General features: G+C 42.7%; 1 protein-coding gene across 1 annotated transcript in view; it reads right to left on the bottom strand.

Moving 5' to 3' along the window:
- Window positions 1-23,553, bottom strand: part of GALK2 (galactokinase 2) — a 286,795-nt gene that overhangs the window by 130,021 nt on the left and 133,221 nt on the right. The gene's annotated exons all lie outside the window — the stretch shown is intronic.

Genomic DNA, 23,553 nt, shown 5'->3' with positions numbered 1-23,553 from the left:
GTGTTTCCTGCTTTTGGAAACATCCTACTGTACATGTGGCGCTATTATTTTGCCTGAATGTATGGGAGGGCTCAGGAGAGCAATGGCCCAATGTGGTGATATACATTGCTTATGCTGACAACTGCAGAGGCTCTGGGGTGAAATAATAAATGAAATCCTGAAAAGTGAACTCATTTTGGGCCTGTTGTTTAAATCACCTATTTATGTTTAAAGGGGTTCTTCAGGCTTTTAATATTGATGACCTATTCTCAGGATAGGTCATCAATATCAGATAGGCGGGGGCCCGACACCCGGCACCCCCCACCAATCAGCTGTTTGAGGAGATTGTGCACGTAGTGCACACATGCCGCCTGCCTCCTCTCTTCCTGTCCGCTGCTGCTGTTCTATAGACATACAGGGGAGAGCAGGAAGAGAGAAGGGATTGTAACAGACCAACACAAAGTATCAAGTATGTGTGCAGTAAAATAAAGTTATAAGAAAATGATACATGGTTTTCAAAACTCTTCCATAAAGGCCAGATTTGTGTACTACATGACTAATAGTTGTCCTGTAGACAGATTCTCCCACCGGAGCTGTGAATCTCTGCAGTTCTATCACAGTGACCATGGGCCTCTTGGCTGCTTCATTCATTAGTGCTCTCCTGGCCTGGGCTGTTATCCCTGACCTGTCTGGTGTGTTCCTTGGCTTTCATGATGCCGTTTGATCACTAATTCTCTAACAAACCTCTGAAGCCTGTATTTATTCTGAGAAATTAAACACAGGTGGACTCTAATAATTAGGTGACTGCTGAAGGCAATTGTTCACACTGGATTTTATTTAGGGGTATCAGAGTACAGGGAGCTAAATACAAATGCACTGCACACTTTTCAGATTTTTATTTGCTACTTGCTACTTTGTGTTGGTCTATCGGATAAAATCCCTACAAAATACATTTAAGTTTGTGGGTTTAACTTGGAAAAATGTAGAAAAGTTTGAGGGGTATGAATACTTTTTCAAGGCACTGTAAGTCAATGAGGTCCACGCCTGACCACTATAGTCCATGTGGCTGATGGCAATCATATTGAGGAAATAGACTTAAAAAAAAATTTGTAACAAAAAAATAAAAACATATTAGAAAAAGAATGTGTGTTGCTATCTGGTTTTAAATGGGACAAAAGTTTGTGCCACCTAAGACACCACACTCTTTAAATTGTTAGGCGGGTTCAGAAGGAAAAGGCCGCCTTTCGAATTTTCCAGTGCAGATTTTGATAGATTAATTTACAGGCCGTATGTTGCTTTTGAGCAGTATCTGGGGTACCAGTACAGCTACAGTATTTTCTGCCAGAAATTTTTATTTTTTTCTCTCGACAGCTGTAACGTCTTAATTTTTACAGGAGTATTTGCAATTATCATTGGCTCTATTTTGGGGGTACATACGACTTTTTGATCACTTTTTATTTCACTTTTTGGGAAGCAGTATAGAGAAAAGGCTCGTTTTTTGCGGAATGAGGTGGCATTTTAAATCGGTACCTTTTTGAGGTACACGCGGCTTTTTGAGCACCAGATATTATGATTTTTGTAAGGCAAGGTGATCATAAAATGGCTGCTCTAGCACCGTTTTCTTTTTTTCCGGCGTTCTACAGGTAGATCATATATAATTTCTATAGATTGAGTTGTTACAGACACGGTAATACCTAATGTGTCTATTTATTTATTTGTAAATGGGTTGATCAGGGTAAAGGGTCACTTTTTTGTAGTTTTATTTTTATAAAACACTTTAAAACTTTTCTTTTACTTGTCATTTTGTCCCACTAGGGGACTTAGTGTAGGACCTCCTACAATGCATTAAAATACACAGTGTATTGTAATTCATTGTGACTGTCAGTATAACACTAACAGCTGTCTATGGAACCAAGCCTAGGGGTGTTTTCAGACACTGTAGGAAAAACATAGGCAGACTACAGGGACAGTGTAATTTCCCTGTGCATTTTGTTCCACTGCTGTGCCATTCATTCTTAATCTGTTCTGTTATACAAAGACTGACTGTGCATCAGACTTATCCTCAACAGCCAGTCTAATATATAGGTGCGTGTACCTATTTCATCTGCTGCGCAATTAATAATTAACCTCTACAGTTACATAGACGTACTGTGCATCAGACTCATTGTCAACAGGCGTTGTAATATATGGGCACTTTTATATAGTTCATCTGCTGCACCATTTATACTTAGGCTACTTTCACATCTGCACTTTTGCTGAATCAGTCAGGGGATCAGCAAAAACGCGTGCGATCAATAATACTGTCTGTATCCGCTCAGAATTGATTCAGTTGTATTATCTCCAAAATGAATGAGACAGATCCGGCACTAAGACAATTGTAAGTCAATGGAGAACGCTAGAAGCGCTTTTGTGTGCATCATGGGAACGGAGCGCATTCTGTTCAAGTTTGTTCAGTTTTGTCCCCATTAAAATTTAATGGGGAGAAAACTGAAGCGTGACGGATCTCAAACCCGTACAGCAAGATGCACATGTGAAAGTAGCCTTAATCTGTTCTGTTATACATAGACTTACTGTGCACCTGACTTGGGGGGGTCATTTATTAAGACTGGTGTTTTATAGCTCAAGAGTTAAATAGAGGCACCGGCCTCCAAATAACTTCAGCAGATCCCCTGCTGCTTCTAAATGGAAGACAGCTGCCTAGTTGTCTTACATTTAGACCATTTTCTACGCCTAAACAAGGCAAAGAATATGTTAAATGTGAAGGGCCTACCGGCCCGTCCCCTTCCCCACCAACGCCATTTTTAGACCTGGTGTGAGCGGGGGGTAAAAACGACCTTTGCGCCGCAATCTGCACTGTTAGTAAATGACCCCTTTAGTCTCAACAACCGGTATAATATATATAGGTGCTTGTACTTGGTTCATTTGCTGCGCCATTAATAATTAATCTGTTCAGTTATACATAGATGTACTGTGCATCAGACTCACTGTCAACAGGCAGTGTAATATATAGGCATGTTTATATTGTTCATCTGCTGCGCCATTTATACTTAATCTGCTCTGTTATACATAGACTTACTGTGCATCAGACTTAGTCTCAACAGCCGTCTAACATATAGGCGTGTGTACCAAGTTCATCTGCTGCGCTATTTATAATTAATCTGTTCAGTTATACCTAGACGTACTGTGCATCAGATTCATCATTTAATATATAAGCGCATTTTTCTAGTCTATCTGCTGCGCCATTCATACTTCATATGTTAAATTACTGATTCAGTTACTGTACACTATGGCCAACAGACAGTTGCCTGAGCCCTTAAAAAGAACGGGCAGTGGAAAAAATGTTGCTGTAGCCGGTACAAGAAGCAGCAGAAGAAGGGGTGATAGTAGCAGCAGCCGCAGCAACAGGCCACAGCTGCCACTGACATCTAGCGGTCGTGTTTTGACCAAAGAGCCGACTCGCTCTTCAACATTATCTCAGGTGAAATCAGACACACACAGCCAAGAATCTGTGGGTTCCTCTGACACTGAGCCTAGTTGGCATTGCCCAGGAACAACCTCTGTGCCCTCACCTATCCTGCAACTGCCTCTTTCTTTTGCTGCTCTTTCTGCTTGGGAAGTAATGCATGCTGCTGGCTCTACTCCGCTTTTCAGTGAAGACGAGCTTAGTGAGGACAGTCAGCAGCTACAGGTCTGCACAAACTTGGAAGGGAGGTCCTCGGCGTCCTCCCTTAAGCATGCAACTAGAGATGATGACAGTTGGGTGGGACCATGTGTTGCATGCGGTCAAGGATTTGGCCATGAGACTGTTGAGGATGACATAAGTGATGAACAGACATTAGTGGATGATGTAGCCAATCGCACGTGGGAGCTGGGTGTAGAGGGGGCATCATCATTATCATCAGGATGTGAGGGTGGCAGTAGGCCCGTGAGACAGCAGCAGGGTGGCAGCGTGCCGATGAGAAAGCATGGTGAAATCAGTGGTAGATCTGGAGTCAAACGTTCTCTGAGTAGACCCTCTGCTAATCAGGAGCCTACCTGTCAGGAAACAATTAGCGGTGCATGGGTTCATAAAGGCAGCAGCAGGCAGTCAGCACAGAGTGTTGGGGGTAAAATGCCATACTCCGCAGTGTGGGAATTTTTTATCATGTTGCCGGAGGATGTTAGTGTGGCGGTATGCAAAATATGTGGGCAGAAGATGAAGCCACAATGCTTCACACAAGGAGCATTACCATAAAGTGGCCTGGAAAAACCGTGGCACTAATGTAGTGGTACAGCCTGACGCAGCAACCGCTGCATCTCCCAGCGGCCCACACGCCTTCTCCAGCAGTCAGGGCTCCACAACCTCAGCAGACGTGTGGAGCTGTAACTATGGTCAAGGACAATATATGTCCTTTACAGCCCACTGGATAAATGTGGTTTTGGCCCAGGCACACCAACAACTTGGTCAGGTGATAGTAATTGTGGGATTTCTGCACCAATGTCCTCCTCATCTTCCACCTTGTCCTCATCCTCCAATGTAGGCACAGTTCAGAGTAGTCCTCCAGCACACCACCTATGCAAAGCACAGCGTTGTCACATGGTTCTGCACCTGGTCACACCAGGGAGGAAATGCTCTGCATCATCAACCTAGAAATCGAATCCTGGCTGTCTCCTCGCCAACTGGAGATAGGAACCAAAGTCACCGATAACAGGAAGAACATTCTGTCTGTGCTGCATCATGGAGGGCTAACCCATGTGCCCTGCATGGCGTACGTCATCAATCTGGTTGTCACCCAGTTTCCGAAGTCTTCCACCCAACTGCAAGACGTATTGAAAATGTCAAGGAAATTGTGCATGCACTTCAGCCACTATTACCGTGCAAAACGTGCCCTCCTTGAGCCCACACCGCTGCATATGCTACGTTTCCACACATTGTAACTTCACCTTCTAAATGTTGGACCAACTATATGAGCAGAGGAAACCAGTGACCGATTTCTTGATGATGCAGACGGAGCGGAGAGGACTACTCCCCGATGTAACTTTAACATCAGACAGTGGCAGCTCATGCGTGACACCTGCCATTTGCTCAGGCCCTTTGAGGAGGCCACTTCGTCAGTCGTCAGGACTACAGGATGAATGATGTCATTCCACTCCTTCACGTTTTGGAGGGGATGCTGATAAATGTGACTGGTGAGGGGACAAAAGACATGGTACCTACATCTCATGGCCACCTGAGCCCTGTCGAAGCTGAAGTGGCACAGGATGTGGAGGAGGACATAAATGCCAAGAAATTCTATACAGAACTAGGTGGTTTATCTGCCTAAGCGACAGGAGAGGACCAGGAGGAGCATGAGGAGCTAGAGGGCGACAACAAAGATGACACAGATGACCCTGACCATGGCAGTATGCAGTGGAGATGGAGGCAGGGAGTCCCTAGCGCAAATGGCCAGATGCATGCTCAGTTGTTTGCATAGTGACAGCCGCGTTATCACTATTCGGCAAAGGAATGACTACTGGCTCTCCACAATGCTAGACCCTTGTTACCGGTCCAAAATGGAGGCCTTTTTTACACCTTCTGAGAGGGATGAAAAACTCAATTACTATTGAGACATCCTTTGTAGTCGGTTGGTTGCTGGCTACAAGTGCCATTGCCCATCTTCATGAAGGTCTAACTGGGGGGACCCTCTCAGTTAATGCTCCACCGCAGCAACTTAAGTCTTGAGTCTCTGGTTAGCACTTTTCACCCACCTACTGAAGAAATCACCCAGCAGCAGGACATGGAGCAGAACCTGAACCAGCAGGTGGTGGCATACTTGGACTGCACCCTGTCACACCAGATGCAAGATCCGCTGGACTACTGGGCCGGCAAACGAATTGTGGCCGCAACTGGCCGAGTTTGCCCTGGGCAAGCTTTCCTGGTCAGCCAGTAGTGTGACACCAGAGCAGGTGTTTAGTGTGGCGGGTGGCATAGTTACCCTAAAGAGAACTCTTCTTTTATAACAAAATGTTGAGAGACTAAAAGATGAATCTGGCCTTGATTAACCAGGATTTCCAGACACTGGTGCCTAATACAACAGATTATTCTAGCAGTAATGATCTGACTGTAGTATGCTGACACACCAGAACATTGTGACAATTGGCCCGTTACTTCTGCCCACATGCTGCTGCCACTATTCTGATGCTGTCATCCACCTGATGCTACACACCCGCTGCCTCTACTGCCATCTGCCCCTACTGTGATCTGCCATCATCTTGTGCCATTACTGCCACTGCTGTTGCCTCTCCCTCCCCACTCTGTTCCGGGGCCATTATTGTGACTCTTCATGCTGTTGCCACTCTCACCACTCTGTTCTGGGGCCACTATAGTGGCTCTTAATGCTGTTCCCACTCTCACCACTCTGTTCTGGGGCCAATATTGTGGTTCTTCATGCTGTTGCCACTCTCCCCGCTCTGTTACGGAGGCCAATATTATGACTTATCATGCTGTTGCCACCCTCACTCACCAGGGGTCACTAGTTTTCCTGTTTGGCATCACCGCGTATTTTTCAGATCTTCTGATCCATCAGGAGAACAGAAAAATAACAAAAAGAAAACAGATCCTGTTGTTTAAAGGGGTTGTCAGACAGCCCTTCTGATATGAGCATCAGGGCATTTCATTCTCCAATGCTCTCCTTTGCCCTGCTCTGAATCAAATGGGGCAAGGGCTTTTTCATTAGATCCAGTGACGTACTGGGTCTCTGCTAGGCGGAGGCTTACGCCTAGCAGAGAGCCCTGTGATGTCACCAACACTAATGGAGAGAAAAAACAAAGTAAAAAAGAGGATAACTCACTCTATTGATTTTGGAATAAATTCCAAGTAATCAATTGGTCAGGCAGGGCGCCAAAGGGTGGAACCTCTTAGACAGTAAAAAGTAGACTCAGTGATGGGTATAGTATATATAGATCAAGGATGAATTAGGAGAGGCTGCGGTAAGCGGTTCTATGTGAGCCTGGACTCCAGGCACAAACAAAAGCGGAGTACGTAAATACAAGAAAAAAGAAAAAGTAACCACAATATACCTGAAGGCGCCAGTCCGAGCAATAAACAGTTATTCAGAATCACTAAATTGTATCATTCAAGTTTAAAATCATTAAATAGTGAACATCACTCACTTCACAGGGAGGATTTCCTATTGGGATAAAGCTCAAGACACCCAACACTAATGGCTGGGTTTTTAGCGTTGCCTTAGGGCTCGTTCACACAAACGTGTGAAGCCCGAACCCGTGCTGTGGACCGCAAATTGCGGTCCGCAATGCACGAGCACCGTCCGTGTGGCAGGCGCATGGGGATTGCAGACCCATTCACTTGAATGGGTCCGTGATCCTTCCGTTCCGCAAAAAGATAGAGCAAGTTCTTTCTTTTTGCGGTGCGGAAGCACGGAATGGAACCCCAGAAAGCACTCCGTAGTGCTTCCGTAATGTTCCATTCCGTTCTTCCGTTCCGCATCTCCAGATTTGCGGACCCATTGAAATGAATGGGTCCGCATCCGTGATGCAGAATGGCCACGGAACAGTGCCCGTGTATTGCGAATACGCAAATGCGGTCCGCAATACGGCAACGGGCATCACACGTTCTTGTGAACGAGCCCTTAGCCTGTAAAAATGGCTAGGGCAGCAATAAAACCCGCCCATTAGTGCCTCTGCCTAGCAGTGTAAAAAATATAAACATTGTGAGACGAATTCAGGAGCCAAACTACTCTCGGATCATGAATAGATCTACAGTACACCTGTTCTATGGGTTTGATCTGCACCTGCTTTGGGCTGACAATAACTGACCAAATAAGTGAAGTTTGAACTAAGGCTACTTTCACACTTGTGGTAGCAGGGTCCGGCAGGCTGTTCCGGCAATGGAACAGACTGGCGGATCCGCGCTAACGCTAGGCTACCATGCTGCCGGAAGTCCGCTCCAGCCCCATTCACTATAATGGGGGCGGGACGGAGGTCCGGCCGCAGCACGGAAAACATGCAGAGAGGCGGCCTGACAGAAACTACAACATGCTGCGGTTTTTGTCCGGCCTCCTCTTGGCTTGTTGGCCGTGCTGCGGCCGGACCTCCGGCCCGCCCCCATTATAGTGAATGGGGCTGGAGTGGACCTCCGGCTGCACAGTGGGCTAGCGTTAGCACGGATACGGCAGGCTGTTCCCTCACCGGAACAGCCTACCGGACCCTGCAACCGCAAGTATGAAAGTAGCCCAAGCATAATAGTGAAGCACAGTCATTCTACATCTAACAGAAGGGATTCAAATGCATGTGTTTGCATTGTCACAACATGGATTAAAAGAACTTTTTTTTGCTCCACTACTTTATTAGCGCTGCCTCCATACCCTTATTATGTTCCACTAGAGTCATTGGGATACCTGCAGGGATGCACAGCAGCTGTATGCTTTTTTTTTGTATAGCTAGGTGTTAGCTAGGAATGTTGGTGGCCTGCCTGACACACAGTAACTGTTTTGCTACCTGAAAGGACTAGCTATGCATGTTGCTGCACTGCACAGGGATGTACACCAGGATACATTCTCCCTAAAGTTTAACTGAAGTCCGGGCTAGACCTGATTTAATGTGAATCATGACAAATTAATTTGAATGAAAGTAAATTTTTGGGAAAAACTCTGTGAAGCGACCAAATGGAATTTTTGAAAACTTCACTCCTCTCTACTGGTTTCAAAAAGATGCAAAATAGGAGATTTGCTTGCACAAAATGTAGTGACTTTTTGCATTTTTACAGCACTCCAGTTTTGAAATGTGGGTGGGAAAGTGGCCATGGTAGCTATGTTAACCCCTTCCTGACAGCCATTTTCCATTTTCTTGTTACTGCCTTCCTTATAGGAGACATAACTTTTTTTTTGTTCACATAGCCAAATCAGGGCTTGTTTTTGTAAGACAGGCTGTACTTTCTAATGGCATCACTTAATATTCCATATGATGTATTGGGAAGCTGGAAAATAATTTTAAATTCAAAATTTTTTCCTCACGTCCCCCTCCCTCTCCCTATGGGTGGTGGGTGGGTATAGAATAAAGATAAATTGTAATTATTAACTACAGTTGGATTGATGTGATTTTTGGGTATAGATGTAGATGTTTCTATGTTCTTTATAAAATAAAAAAATAAAAACATCTTAGGAACTGTGAGAGGGCTCAATTTCTGTGGGGCGATCTGTAGTTGTTCTTCATACTATTTTGGGGTATGTATGAATTTTTGATAACTTTCATTCAAATGTTTGTTTTTGGAACAAGAAGTGACGAAAATATGCCGATTTGGTTATTAGCTTTTTTGTTATGGTACTTTCACACTTGCGACAGAGGATTCCGGCAGGCAGTTCTGTCGCCGGGAATTCGGACGCATACGGATGGCATTTGTCAGATGGATCCGGATGCGGATCCATCTGAAAAATGCATTGAAATACCGGATCAGTCTCTCCGGTGTCTTCCGGAAAAGGTATTTAATTTTTTTTCACAGATTTAAAGGTCTGCACATGCGCGGACCAGAAGAACGGATCCGTCAATGCGGCAATTTTAATGCCGGATCCGGCACTAATACATTCCAATGGAAATTAATGCCGGATCCGGCATTCCGGCAAGTGTTCAGGATTTTTGGCCAGAGAGAAAAATGCAGCATGCTGCAGTATTTTCTTTGGCCAAAAAACTTAAGAGGGACTGAACGGATGCATTCTGATGCATACTGAACGGAATGCTCTCCATTCTGAATGCATTAGGATAAAACTGATCAGTTTTTTTCCGGTATCGAGCCCCTGTGACGGAACACAATACCGGAAAAGAAAAACGCTAGTGTGAAAGTACCCTTATGCTATTCATGCATACGTACATGCATGGTGGATATCGGAAAGGGTTTAAATAATCCACTCCGGTTTTATCACTGCAACCTTTTTTAAAAAGCCATAAAACAGTTGCAAAGTCACTCCAATAGGGACGTGAAGTAAAAAATTAGCATTTCTAGGCAAAAGTGTTAGGTTTAACCCCTTCCCGACCAGCACTGTACATGTATGGCACTGGCCAGGTCTTTAAAGATGTGCCCACTCATGAGAACGGTAGGAGCCATAGCCGCCGTGTTCCTACCGTTTCATACAGCAGACACCTGCGGCTAATGTCTCCAACCGGTGATAAAGCCGGCTGCAGACTTTTAACTCTTCAGATGGTCAAACGCGACCATGGCATCTGGACACGCTAATACCCGAAAGAGAGCGTTTCTGGGTGTGGTCCGGGGAGCCAGAGTGTGTGCGGCAGCCCCTGTCCTCCTGTTTGAACAGGGAAGCTGTTGCACAGTAGTACCTATGGAGCCCTTGCCTGTGGTTGCTTCTCCTCCCACAAAATAAATAAATAGTGATCAAAAAGTTATAGACACCCCAAAATGGTATGAATAAAAAGTACAGATCACCCCACACACATAGCTACAAAAAAGTTATAGGGGTCAGAATATGGCGACAAAAAGAAAAAACATGTTTTCATGGTTTATATTTTTTTCAGTATAAAAACGCAAGAAAAACTATACATATGTAGTATTGCCGTAATCGTACTGACCTGAAGAATGAAAGTAACTCATCAGTTTTACAATAAAGGGAACGCTGTAGAAACAAAACCCATAAAACTATTGTGGATTGCGTTTTTATTTTTTTACATATCTCACCCCATTTGGATTTTTTCCAGCTCCCCACTATATTGAATTAGAAAGTGCAACTTGTACTGCAAAAAACAAGCCCTCATACGGCTATGTGAACGGAAAATTATAAAAGTTATGGCCCCAGAAAGGCAGGGAGTGAAAAACGTAAACACAAAAATGAACAAACCTCTGGGGATGAAATGGTTAAAGATGCATCAAATTTTAAAAATGTGGACATTTTAAAAGTTTGGTGCAAGCATGCAAGTGCAGACTGAAGCAAAAATGACTTAAATAAATACCTAATAATAAATTCCCCCATAGAAAATACTGTTTGCCTGCAGCCACTACTAGTGGGAGCGTAGGAGTTTAATGCATACTGTTTTTTAAAGTATTAAGTGTATGAACAGTATACACTCCTAAACCAGAGGGTTGTCACTCAACTCAGCACAGAATTCTGATTCCTGTCTTTCAAATTAAGCAGAAATAAATTTTGAGGACAAGAAACGAGCTCTAAATCTATATTCTACCATTTTAATTAGATATCTCTTCAAGCTTTACTGAAATTCAAGATGGGAACCACTAGCCAAAAATGAGTTAACATAAACCAGCTCATCAGAGATGAAGTTAGGATGTCCACTGACATGCCCTGGCTCATTTAAAGCTTGCAGAAGAAACCCTTGCATGATTACAGTTCCTGCAGAGTAAAAACAATTAGCGATGAGTAAACACAAACATTTACAGAACAAACTAAACAAATCAAAGAAATCAAAGGCAGAAAGTCAATGTAGCAAAGGGGACAGCGGGATGGAAAATTGCACATTTTATTACTCTGTAATATAATCTAGTGTTCAGACAAATTGAGAGTGACAGCAAGACAAATAATATGAACTAGGGTATAAAGGGCAGGGATAAGTTTTCTCCGATTGCTCTTTTTTTCCTAATCTATGTCCACTGCAACAAACACAAGCCCTCCAGTTTGTACTGTAATTTAGTTGAATATTCAAAATACAGTAAAGCGTGGTAGGTATAGGAAGCTATAAGACAAGTAGAGCATTGATCCTGAGAAGAAACTACCTGCCCTGTTAGAGGCAGTAAAAAAAAAAAAATTGTATTGAATGCCATGTATAGGTTATGAGAGTTTCTTCCTATAGAACTTTAAGAACAGTCCTAGTTTAATTTGGAAGTTCTGTCATATCTAATTGCACAATGGTGGTATATTTTGTTCATTTAAACAAAGTCAGGATTGGTCCTCAAGATAGGTCAGTATGTGATGGCTGTGATGACCCGTTGAACAGCTGTTTGAAGAGGCAAGCACAGTGGTTATGCTTAGTATTGCAGCTCAGTCCTATTCACTTGAATATGACTGAGCTGCACCTAGACATGTGACCGATGAATGTGTCGTTACTAGCCTAGGAAGAGGCCTCAACACTCATCAGAGCTCCGCAGTCTCTTCAAAGAGCTGATCGGTGGAGGTGCCGGGAGTCAGACCCCCACCAATCTGATACTGATGACTTATTCTGAGGACTGGTCATCTGTATTAAACACTCGGACATCCACTTCAACACTTCATATTTTTTCAATTCCCACGGTAATTCTTGGTTAGTTAGTTGCACTTATACTTACAAAGAGGTGATGAACTTGTCAAATTATTTGTCTCATCACATTCACTTGAAATGAAACTCTAGTACCACATGAAGGGCGCCTAGAAAATTAGAAACTGCTAACCTGGCTTCATGTTCCAACCTATCCTCACCACCAGATGTATTGTGAAGAATGAGGGGTACACTTAGTCATCCCCCTCTGAGGAGGCTGGGTTCCTGAGCGTTTTACAGCGCGTTCCTACGCGCTGTCAAACGCTCAACAGGCAAGAACCAATGATTCCCTATGGGCGTGGTTCTCACCTGAGCGTTTTACAGCGCGTATGAACGCGCTGTAAAAACGCCCTACGCCCCAAGAAGTACAGGAGCTCCTTTGGGGCGTATTGTCGCGCGTTCCCGCCCATAGATTTCAGCGGGAACGCGTGACAATGGGCGATTCTTGTTTGCTCATTTAAAAACGCGCGTACGTACGCGCAATTATATATGAAGGGGCCCCGCGCACATAACTGGCTTTGTGTGTAAAGTATTTTACTACTGTCTGAAACAAGCTCTCTCCTATTGATAAAATGGCCAGCCTCTGTACTCACTTTCACTATGAATGCACTGCAGCGAGCTGGCCGGCGCGTGAATGACGTCACTTAGTAACGCTCCTGCTTCCTGAATTAAGTGGGAGGAGCGTTACTAAGTGATGTCAGTCACGCGCCAGCCGGCCAGCTCGCTGCAGTGCATTCATAGTGAAAGTGAGTACAGAGGCTGGCCATTTTATCAATAGGAGAGTTTCAGACAGTAGTAAAATACTTTACACACAAAGCCAGTTATGTGCGCAGTTTAGGACACATGAGGGGACACATAGGGCCATGAGGGGGACCAGCATAAGATGCTATATGTGTGTCTTATGCTGGCCCCCCTCATGGCCCTATGTGTCATAGCACAAATCCCCTATAACAGTGCCATCCACAGATCCACCCCATAACAGCGTCATCCACAGATCCCCCCATAAGTGTCCTCCACAGATCCCCCATAACACTGTCCTCCACGGATCCCCCATAACACTGTCCTCCACAGAGCCCCCATAACACTGTCCTCCACAGATCCCCCATAACAGTGTTCTCCACAGATCCCCCATAACAGTGTCCTCCACAGATCCCCCATAACAGTGTCCTCCACAGATCCCCCATAACAGTGTCCTCCACAGATCCCCCATAACAGTGTCATCCACAGATCCCCATAACAGTGTCCTCCACAGATCCCCCATAACAGTGTCCTCCACAGATCCCCATATTACAGTGTCCTCCACAGATCCCCATATTACAGTGTCCTCCACAGATCCCCCATAACAGCGTCATCCACAGATCCCCCACATAACAGCGTCATCCACAGGTCCCCCATAAGTGTCCTCCACAGATCCCCCATAACACTGTCCTCCACAGTTTTTCATTGGATGCCTCTGTTGTCAATCACACAAACGCGCGTATTACGAGCGTTTCCTAAATACAAAAACGCCCTAAAATACGCCTCAAAAACGCCTGAAAAAAACGCCTGTAAAATGCGCATACCCAATACGCTCAGGTGTGAACCCAGCCTAAGGGGGACAGCGGGTTTGTACCTGCTGACCTTTACAGAAACCTTTATATATATGCAATAAAAAGCAAAGTACAGCCAGGCTAGGTCCTAATAATACTTATACATTATCATACTTATTAACCAGCTTTGTGATTACAGAAATAAATCACCAAATAACCCACAAAAATATCCAGACTGGTGATGCTTCTACCCTTGTCAGAAGAAGAAATTACAACCTAGAATGCTCAACTTCATCTAATAATAAGAAAGAAGCATCAACACTAGATTAATACTCAGCACCTGAACTGGACGATCATGATAAGCGGAGCATGGATGTCCAGCATAGCTTTATTCACTTGATGGAGACAGATATCGACCAAAAAAAAATAAAAATAGGGAACACTGCCACCAATGTTAGTTACATCAATAAAGACAAGAGATTTGTAATACAGTTAAGGTAAATTATGCAGAAATGCATTGAAATTACGTAAACAATATACTGATAAAAACACTTTAGGCCTACTATACATAAATTCCTTACAGATTATACACACCTAAGATGATCATTTAATTACTTATAGTATTTTTTATTGAAAACACAAAGAGAAGTTACAGAAACTGGACAACCCATGGCACTATACAGTGGATATAAAAAGTCTACACACCCCTGCTAAAATGTCAGGTTTCTGTGATGTAAATAAAATGAGACAAAGATAAATAATTTCAGAACTTTTTCCACCTTTAATGTGAGCTATAAACCACTCAATTGAAAAACAAACTTTAATCTTTTAGATAGAGGGAAGAAAACAAAAAAAACTAAAATAATGTGGTTGCATAAGTGTGCACACCCTCTTATAACTGGGGATGTAGCTGTGTTAAGAATGAAGCAATTGCATTCAAAATCATGTTAAATAGGAGTCAGCATACACCTGCCATCATTTAAAGTGCCTCTGATTAACCCCAAATAAAGTTCAGCTGCTCTAGTTGGTCTTTCCTGAAATTTTCTTAGTTGCATCCCACAGCAAAAGCCATGGTCCACAGAGAGCTTCCAAAGCATCAGAGGGATCTCATTGTTAAAAGGTATCAATCAAGAGAAGGGTAAAAAAGAATTTCCAAGGCATTAGATATACCATGGAACACAGTGAAGACAGTCCTCATCAAGTGGAGAAAATATGGCACAACAGTGACATTACCAAGAACTGGACGTCCCTCCAAAATTGATGAAAAGACGAGAAGAAAACTGGTCTGGGAGGCTACCAAGAGGCCTACAGCAACATTGAAGGAGCTGCAGGAATATCTGGCAAGTACTAGCTGTGTGGTACATGTGACAACAATCTCCCGTCTGTCTATGTCTGGGCTATGGGGTAGAGTGGCAAGACAAAAGCCTTTTCTTACAAAGAAAAACATCTAAGCCAGGCTAAATTTTGCAAAAACACATCTTAAGTCTCCCAAAAGCATGTGGGAAAAGGTGTTATGGTCTGATAAAACCAAGGTTGAACTTTTTGGCCATAATTCCAAAAGATATGTTTGGCGCGAAAACAACACTGCACCTGGGGCCTTAGTTAAGCTAGAGAAAATTATGAACAGTTCCAAATACCAATCAATATTGGCACAAAACCTTCAGGCTTCTGCTAGAAAGCTGAACATGAAGAGGAACTTCATCTTTCAGCATGACCACGACCCAAAGCATACATCCAAATCAACAAAGGAATGGCTTCACCAGAAGAAGATTAAAGTTTTAGAATGGCCTAGACCTGAATCTGATTAAAAATCTGTGGGGTGATCTGAAGAGGGCTGTGCACAGGAGATGCCCACGCAATCTGGCAGATTTGGAGTGTTTTTGAAAAAAAGAGTGGGCAAATCTTGCCAAGTCAAAATGTGCCATGCTGATAGACTCATAACCAAAAAGACTGAGTGCTGTAATAAAATAAAAAGGTGCTTCAACAAAGTATTAGTTTAACCCCTTAAGGACCGGGCTCATTTTCACCTTAAGGACCAGGCCATTTTTTGGAAATCTGACCAGTGTCACTTTAAGTGCTAATAACTTTAAAACGCTTTGACTTATCCAGGCCGTTCTGAGATTGTTTTTTCGTCACATATTGTACTTCATGATACTGGTAAAATGAAGTCAAAAAAATTATTTTTTTTTGCACAAAAAAATACCTAATTTACCAAAAATTTGGAAAAATTTGCAAATTTCAAAGTTTCAGTTTCTCTCTTTCTGTAATACATAGTAATACCCCAAAAAATTGTGATGACTTTACATTCCCCATATGTCTACTTCATGTTTGAATTGTTTTGGGAATAATATTTTATTTTTTGGGGATGTTATAAGGCTTAGAAGTTTAGAAGCAAATCTTGAAATTTTTCAGAAATTTACAAAAACTCAATTTTTAGGGACCAGTTCAGGTCTGAAGTCGATTTGCGAGGCTTACATAATAGAAACCACCCAAAAATGACCCCATCTAAGAAACTACACCCCTCAAGGTATTCAAAACTGATTTTGCATACATTATTAACCCTTTAGGTGTTGCACAAGAGTTATTGGCAAATGGGGAGGAAATTTGAGAATTTAATTTTTTTGTCAAATTTTTCATTTTAACACATTTTTTCCACTAACAAAGCAAGGGTTAACAGCCAAACAAGATTGTATCTTTATTGCCCTGACTCTGCCGTTTACAGAAACACCCCATATGTGGCCGTAAACTACTGTACGGCCACACAGCGGGGCGTAGAGTGAAAGGTGCGCCGTTTTGTTTTTGGAGGGCTGATTTTTATGGACTGGTTTTTTGACACCATGTCCCATTTGAAGCCCCCTGATGCACCCCTAGAGGAGAAACTCCCTAAAAGTGACCCCATCTAAGAAACTACACCCCTCAAGGTATTCAAAACTGATTTTACATACGTCGTTAACCCTTTAGGTGTTGCACAAGAGTTATTGGCAAATGGGGATGAAATTTGAGAATTTCATTTTTTTGCCTAATTTTCAATTTTAACCCATTTTTTCCACTAACAAAGCAAGGGTTAACAGCCAAACAAGACTGTATCTTTATTGCCCTGACTCTGCTGTTTACATAAACACCCCATATGTGGCCGTAAACTACTGTACGGCCACACAGCGGGGCGCAGAGTGAAAGGTGCGCCGTTTGGTTTTTGGAAGGCTGATTTTGCTGGACTGTTTTTTTGACACCATGTCCCATTTGAAGCCCCCCTGATGCACCCCTAGAGTAGAAACTCCATAAAAGTGACCCCATCTAAGAAACTACACCCTTCAAGGTATTCAAAACTGATTTTACAAACGTTGTTAACCCTTTAGGTGTTGCACAAGATTTAATGGAAAATAGAGACACAATTTCAAAATTTCCAATTTTTGGCAGATTTTCCATTTTAATATTTTTTTTTCCAGTTACAAAGCAAGGGTTAACAGCCAAACAAAACTCATTATTTATGGCCCTGATTCTGTAGTTTACAGAAACACCCCATATGTGGTCGTAAACTGCTGTACGGGCACACGGCAGGGCGCAGAAGGAAAGGAATGCCATACGGTTTTTGGAAGGCAGATTTTGCTGGACAGTTTTTGTTTACACCATGTCCCATTTGAAGCCCCCCTGATGCACCCCTAGAGTGGAAACTCCAAAAAAGTGACTCCATTTTAGAAACTACGGGATAGGGTGGCAGTTTTGTTGGTACTAGTTTAGGGTACATATGATTTTTGGTTGCTCTATATTACACTTTTTGTGCAGCAAGGTAACAAGAAATAGCTTTTTTGGCACGTTTTTTTTTTTTGTTATTTACAACATTCATCTGACAGGTTAGATCATGTGGTAATTTTATAGAGCAGGTTGTCACGGATGCGGCGGTACCTAATATGTATACATTTTTTTTATTTATGTAAGTTTTATACAATAACTTCATTTTTAAAACCAAAAAAATGTTTTAGTGTCTCCATAGTCTAAGAGCCATAGTTTTTTCAGTTTTTGGGCGATTATCTTGAGTAGGGTCTCATTTTTTGCGGGATGAGATGCCGGTTTGATTGGCACTATTTTGGGGTGCATATGACTTTTTGATCGCTTGCTATTACACTTTTTGTGACGTAAGATGGCAAAAAATGGCTTTTTTTTACACTGTTTTTATTTTTATTTTTTTACGGTGGTCATCTGAGGGGTTAGGTCATGTGATATTTTTATAGAGCCGGTCGATACGGACGCGGCGATACCTAATATGTATACTTTTTTTTTATTTATGTAAGTTTTACACAATGATTTCATTTTTGAAACAAAAAAAAATCATGTTTTAGTGTTTCCATAGTCTAAGAGCCATAGTTTTTTCAGCTTTTGGGCGATTATCTTGAGTAGGGTCTCATTTTTTGCGGGATGAGATGACGGTTTGATTGGTACTATTTTGGCGTACATGCAACTTTTTTGATCACTTTTATTACCTTTTTTGGGAAGTAAGGTGGGCAAAATTTCAATTTTCTCATAGTTTTTATTTTTTTATTTTTATGGCGTTCACCGTGCGGGGAAAATAACATGACCATTTTATAGATCAGGTCGTTACGGACGCGGCGATACCTAATATGTGTAGTTTATTTTATTTTTTTAATTTTTATTCAGTGATAAATGTTATTTTTTTTTATCTTAACTTTTTTCACTTTTTTTTACATTTTTTTGACCCAGACCCGCTTGGTTCTTGAAGATCCAGTGGGTCTGATGTCTGTATAATACAGTACAGTACAATATATATTGTTCTGTACTGTATTTTACTTACACTGAACAGATCTATGCTTTCAGCATAGATCTGTTCAGCACCATGGACAGCAGGACGCCTGAGCAGGCGTCCTGTTGCCATGGGAACCCTCCCCGTCTGCTCAGAACTTCGCAGACGGGGAAGGGTAAGCACAGGGCTGAGGGGGGCTCTCTGGGGGCTCTCTCCCTCTCCATCGGGGGGCTGCAAAGGCACAGCAGCCCCCCGATGGAGAGGGAGGGAGCTCCCTGACCGATGACAGTTAACTTTTTCCATACAGCGGTCCGTACGGACCGCGGTATGGAAAGGGTTAAACGGCTGACATCTGCACAGATGTCAGCCGTTTATACCAGGGTGCCAGCAATGTGCTGGCACCCTGGTATACCCACTAGAAGCCAACGATCATTCATGGGGAGGCGGGCGGGGGATCGCGATCCCGCCTGCCGCACCGCCCGCCTCCCGCAACGCCCCCACCGCATGCGACACCCCCCCCCCCCGCACCACCCGCCGGCATCAAATCATGCAGGGGTGCAGGGGGGGGTGAAAAATATAGATTTTAGCCACTCTAAAGTTTCTGATCGCCGCGGTCAGGGACCGCGGGGATCAGAAACTGCAAAAAGCGCAGCAAACCGCAGGTCTGAATTGACCTGCGGTTTGCTGCGATCGCCGACACGGGGGGGTCACATGACCCCCCCTGGCGTTGTCACAGGATGCCGGCTGAAGGATTTCAGCCGAAATCCCGTTCCGTTTAACCCCTCGGGCGCCGGAATACAGATTTTAAGTCAGGACGTACCGGTACGTCCTGTGTCCTTAAGGACTCGGGAAATAGGGCGTACCGGTACGTCCTATGTCCTTAAGGGGTTAAGGGTGTGCACACTTATGCAACCATATTATTTAATTTTTATATTTTTTCTTCCCTCCACCTAAAAAATTGAGTTGTACCGTTTATGGGTCACATTAAAAGGTGGAAAAAGTTCTGAAATGATTTATCTTTGTCTCATTTTTTTACATCTACATCACAGAAACCTGACATTTTAACAGGGGCGTGTAGACTTTTTATATCCACTGTATATGTTGTCATAGTTTTGCATCCTGTTTAACAGCTGAAGTGAATAACAACAGGATGTAAACTGATAGCTATTATGTTGTATCTGGTGTATCCCATTTTAAAAGTCCTTACCAACATAATGCATGGTGTAAACTAGTACATGGTGCAAATTTACAATGCACTCTGAAAGTCAGACCCTTTCATTGTTTTCACATTTTATGTTGCAGCCTTGTGCTAAAATAAAAAAAATGAAAGGTGGAATATAATTGGTTGCTATGGGCAACTAAGCCAGTTCTACTTTACACCAGTTTGATAAATCTCCCCCCCCCCAAGTTTTTATCTTTTAGAATTTAGAAATCTTTGCAAATTTATTGAAAAGGAAAAACTAATATATTGCATTGACAGAAGTATTCAAACCCTTTACTCATGACTTAGTTGAAGCCCTTTTGGCAAAGATTACAGTCTACAGTCTTCTTGAGTATGATACCACAAGTTTTACACACCTGGACTTCAGGAGTTTCTGCTGCTCCTCTCAAGCTCTGTCAGATTGGATGGGGACCGTTGGTGGACAGCCATTTTCAGGTCTCTCCAGAGATGTTTGATTGGGTTCAAGTCAAGGCTCTGACTGGGTTACTAAAAGATGTTCACAGAGCTGCCCCTAAGCCACTCATTTGTTATATTGGCTGTGTGTTTGGTGTCAATATTTTGTTAGTGAACCTTCGGCCCAGTCTGAGGTCCAGACCACTGTGAATCAGGTTTTTATTAAGAATATCTCTGTACTTTGGTCAGGGTTGAGGGAAAACTGAATGAGGCAGTCTCCATGTCCCAGCCACTGAAAAACACTCTCAAAGCATGATGGTGCCACCACCATGCTTTACTGTAGGGATGATATAGGGCAGGTCATGAGCAGTGTCTTGTTTACTCCTTAGAACTGAAGCCAAAAAGTCCAATATTTATTTTATCAGACCAGATAACCTTGTTTCTCAGAGTCAGAGAGGCTTTTAGGTGCCTTTTTTGTAAACTTGAGGTGGGATTTCATGTATCTTATACTGAGGAGAGCCTTCTTTCTGGCCATTGCCATGAAGCCAAGTTTGGTAGTGTGCTGCAGTGATGGTTGACCTTCTGGAAGTTTCACTCATCTGCATATAGGATTTTTGGAGCTCAGCCAAAGTGACCATTCGGAAATTGGTCACATCTCTTACCAAGGCCCTTCTCCTGGGATTACTTAGTTTGGTGGGTTGGAATGCTCTAGGAAGTGTTCTGGTTGTTCCAAACTTCTTCCATTTAAGAATTATGGAGGCCACTATGCTCTTGGGAACTTTCAGTGAAGCAGACATTTTTACAATTGTGTCCAATCAACTGAATTTACCACAGGTAGACTCCAATCAAGGTTGAGAAACATCTCAAAGATGATCAAGAGAAATAAGAGGCACTAGAGCTAAATCTCAAGTGTAATGGCAAAAGGGTCTGAGTCCATGAGAAAGGTTAGCTTTTACTTTTTAAGAAATTTGAAAAAATTCTGTTTCCACTTTCTCATTATGAAGTATTGAGTGCAGATTAATGGGGAAACTTTTTTTTATGTTAGCTCAAGGCTGCAACATAACGTGTGTAAACAGTGAAAGGGTCTGAAGTCTTCGCGAATGTATTGTATGTGTGAGATCTGGTTCAGGGCGACTAAATACAAATCATGGCCAAAGAACTACTGACGTACTTTTGTGCATGAAACGCATGAAACGCCAAAAGATGAATCATCATATAAAAAGAAATTGCGTAAAAACCTTTTGTGATTCAACTTGTTAAATCTTAGAAAGTCTAGCCTCAGGAAAGAAAACTATCCTTTATTCTCGTACTACTCAAATGTCCTGTCTGTCTATATACATATATGAAAGCATGATATACACCCTTTTCCAACTTAATTATATGACAAAAGTTTAAACTTTCAAGAAAAGTTTTCTATTAATATTTACATACATATATTGGATTAAAAGACCACAGCTGGGGCTCCGACAGGCATAGTGCAATAAATAATGTCTGCAAGAAAATTTATAGGTCTTCATATTGTATAATACTACAGTAATGACGTGAACAAAGAAATTATTTTTCTATAGGTCTCATAGGAGGCAAGAAAACAATACATTTGGAAAAGAAAGAGGTTCAAACTGACTATAGACATGAGATATTGAGGGAAGAAAATTTTAACTGCCTCAAGGAAAATTTGCTTCTCCAGAGTTTTGCCAAAAGGACATCTGTCTAGCATGGCAGCCATAGCAGGCAGCCATATTTGTTGCATACAGTATAAGTCAATGAAGGCTAAAATGCTGGTATATACTGTAGATCTCACATTATCTGCAAATATGCTTAAATAATGGAGAATATGTACAACAGAACTGTGTGGACAAGACAAATTTTCACCAATTCATTCATGTTCAGAAAAAGATTTCACATTTCAGCTTAGAATTTAAAGTTTGCAAAACTAAAAGATATTTTTTTCTGTCCTATGCCCGGCCAAATCTATTATGTGTTTCTGGTGTCAATAATTAAAGTACCATTAAGCAACCAACTGCTGCATTGTCTCTGGGCAGCAGAGTGCTTGACAGCACGATCTGCTTCCCAAAAGCCATAATTTACTTGCCTGCACAAACGACAGTTTCACCCTATGAACAAACAAAACGCTCGTTTATCGGGAGATCGGCTGCACCTTCAGACGGGCAGATTGTTGGGAATGAGAATTCGTAGGAACGTTTACCCCTGATAATCTGCCCAACAATTGAGTAGTGTAAACCCGCCATTAGTCGACCTCTACAAATTTCATGACCAGTTTTAGGCTCTGCATTTCCTTACTACTTATTCACTAAAGGGAGTCTGTCAGCAACAAAATCATTTTTTAATTGTGCACAATTCCTGGTAGGGCTGCTTTCCTATTTTATACCCATACCTTTAGCTGTCAAAACCAACCATGTAATCATTAGAAAATCATCTTTTAAAAGGGTTCCTGAGGCTAGGTCATTTTCAGCATCCCCGCCGATGTGCTGTTTGAGGAGACCACAGTGTTCCTGTGAGCATTGTGTCTTCCTTGCAGTGTACCAAGTACAGTGCCATACAATGGTTAACAGCTCTGGTTGGTATTGCAGCTCAGCCCCATTAACTTGAATAGGCGTGATGCCCCTATGTCATGTGACCAATGAATGTGACGGCATATGGCCTAGAAAGAGGCTGCAGCCCTTTGTACAGCTCATTGGCTAGGGGTCCCAGGAGTCGGACCTCCGCAGATCTCATATTGAAGACTCATCCAAAGAACTCTTTTAATCTATATATAAGTTACGGTACCTTTCAAGTGCACTGAGGGTGGGCCAAGCCTTTGGGGCACAACAGCTCCAGCCCTTTCCCCTCCCAGCGCCTCCCTTTCTTGCTTGATTGACAGGGCCAGGCACACTGAGGTAGCAGACGGCTGGTCCTGGCAATCTAGGAAAAGATCAAGTCCTTTAGACCAGCTGACCCTTGGACCCAGAGATAGAGGATACTAGAAAAATGACAATTACAAGATTTCTAAAAGTCTAATTTCTGCGGAAAGACTTAATTTTCAGGTTTAGTGCCTTTTTGAAATTTTTTGGTCTCTTCCAGTGATAAACCACATGAACAAACACCCTGCAGTCCAAATAATGTAAAAGAAAATGTGCTTCATCAAACCAGGGGACCTTCTTCCATTGCTCCATGGTCCATTTCTGATGCTCCTATGCCCACTGTAACGCTTTTGTCAATGGACACGGTCAGCATGGGCACACTGAGCAGTCTGCGAGTACTAAGCCCTTATACAGAAAGCTGCAATGACCTATTGGGGTCATTTATCAACCTGGTTTAACGTACAACTGGCTTAGTTGCCCATAGCAACTAGATTCCACCTTTCATTTTTGACAGCTCCTTTGGAAAATGAAATGTTGAATCTCAGTGGTTGCTATGGGCAACTTAGCCAGTTCTACTTTATACCAGTT

This window comes from Bufo bufo, chromosome 1, assembly GCF_905171765.1.
Source record: "Bufo bufo chromosome 1, aBufBuf1.1, whole genome shotgun sequence".
Lineage (NCBI taxonomy): Eukaryota > Metazoa > Chordata > Amphibia > Anura > Bufonidae > Bufo > Bufo bufo.
Note: the sequence above shows the minus strand (reverse complement) of the source record. Positions and strands in the feature narration are given on the sequence as shown.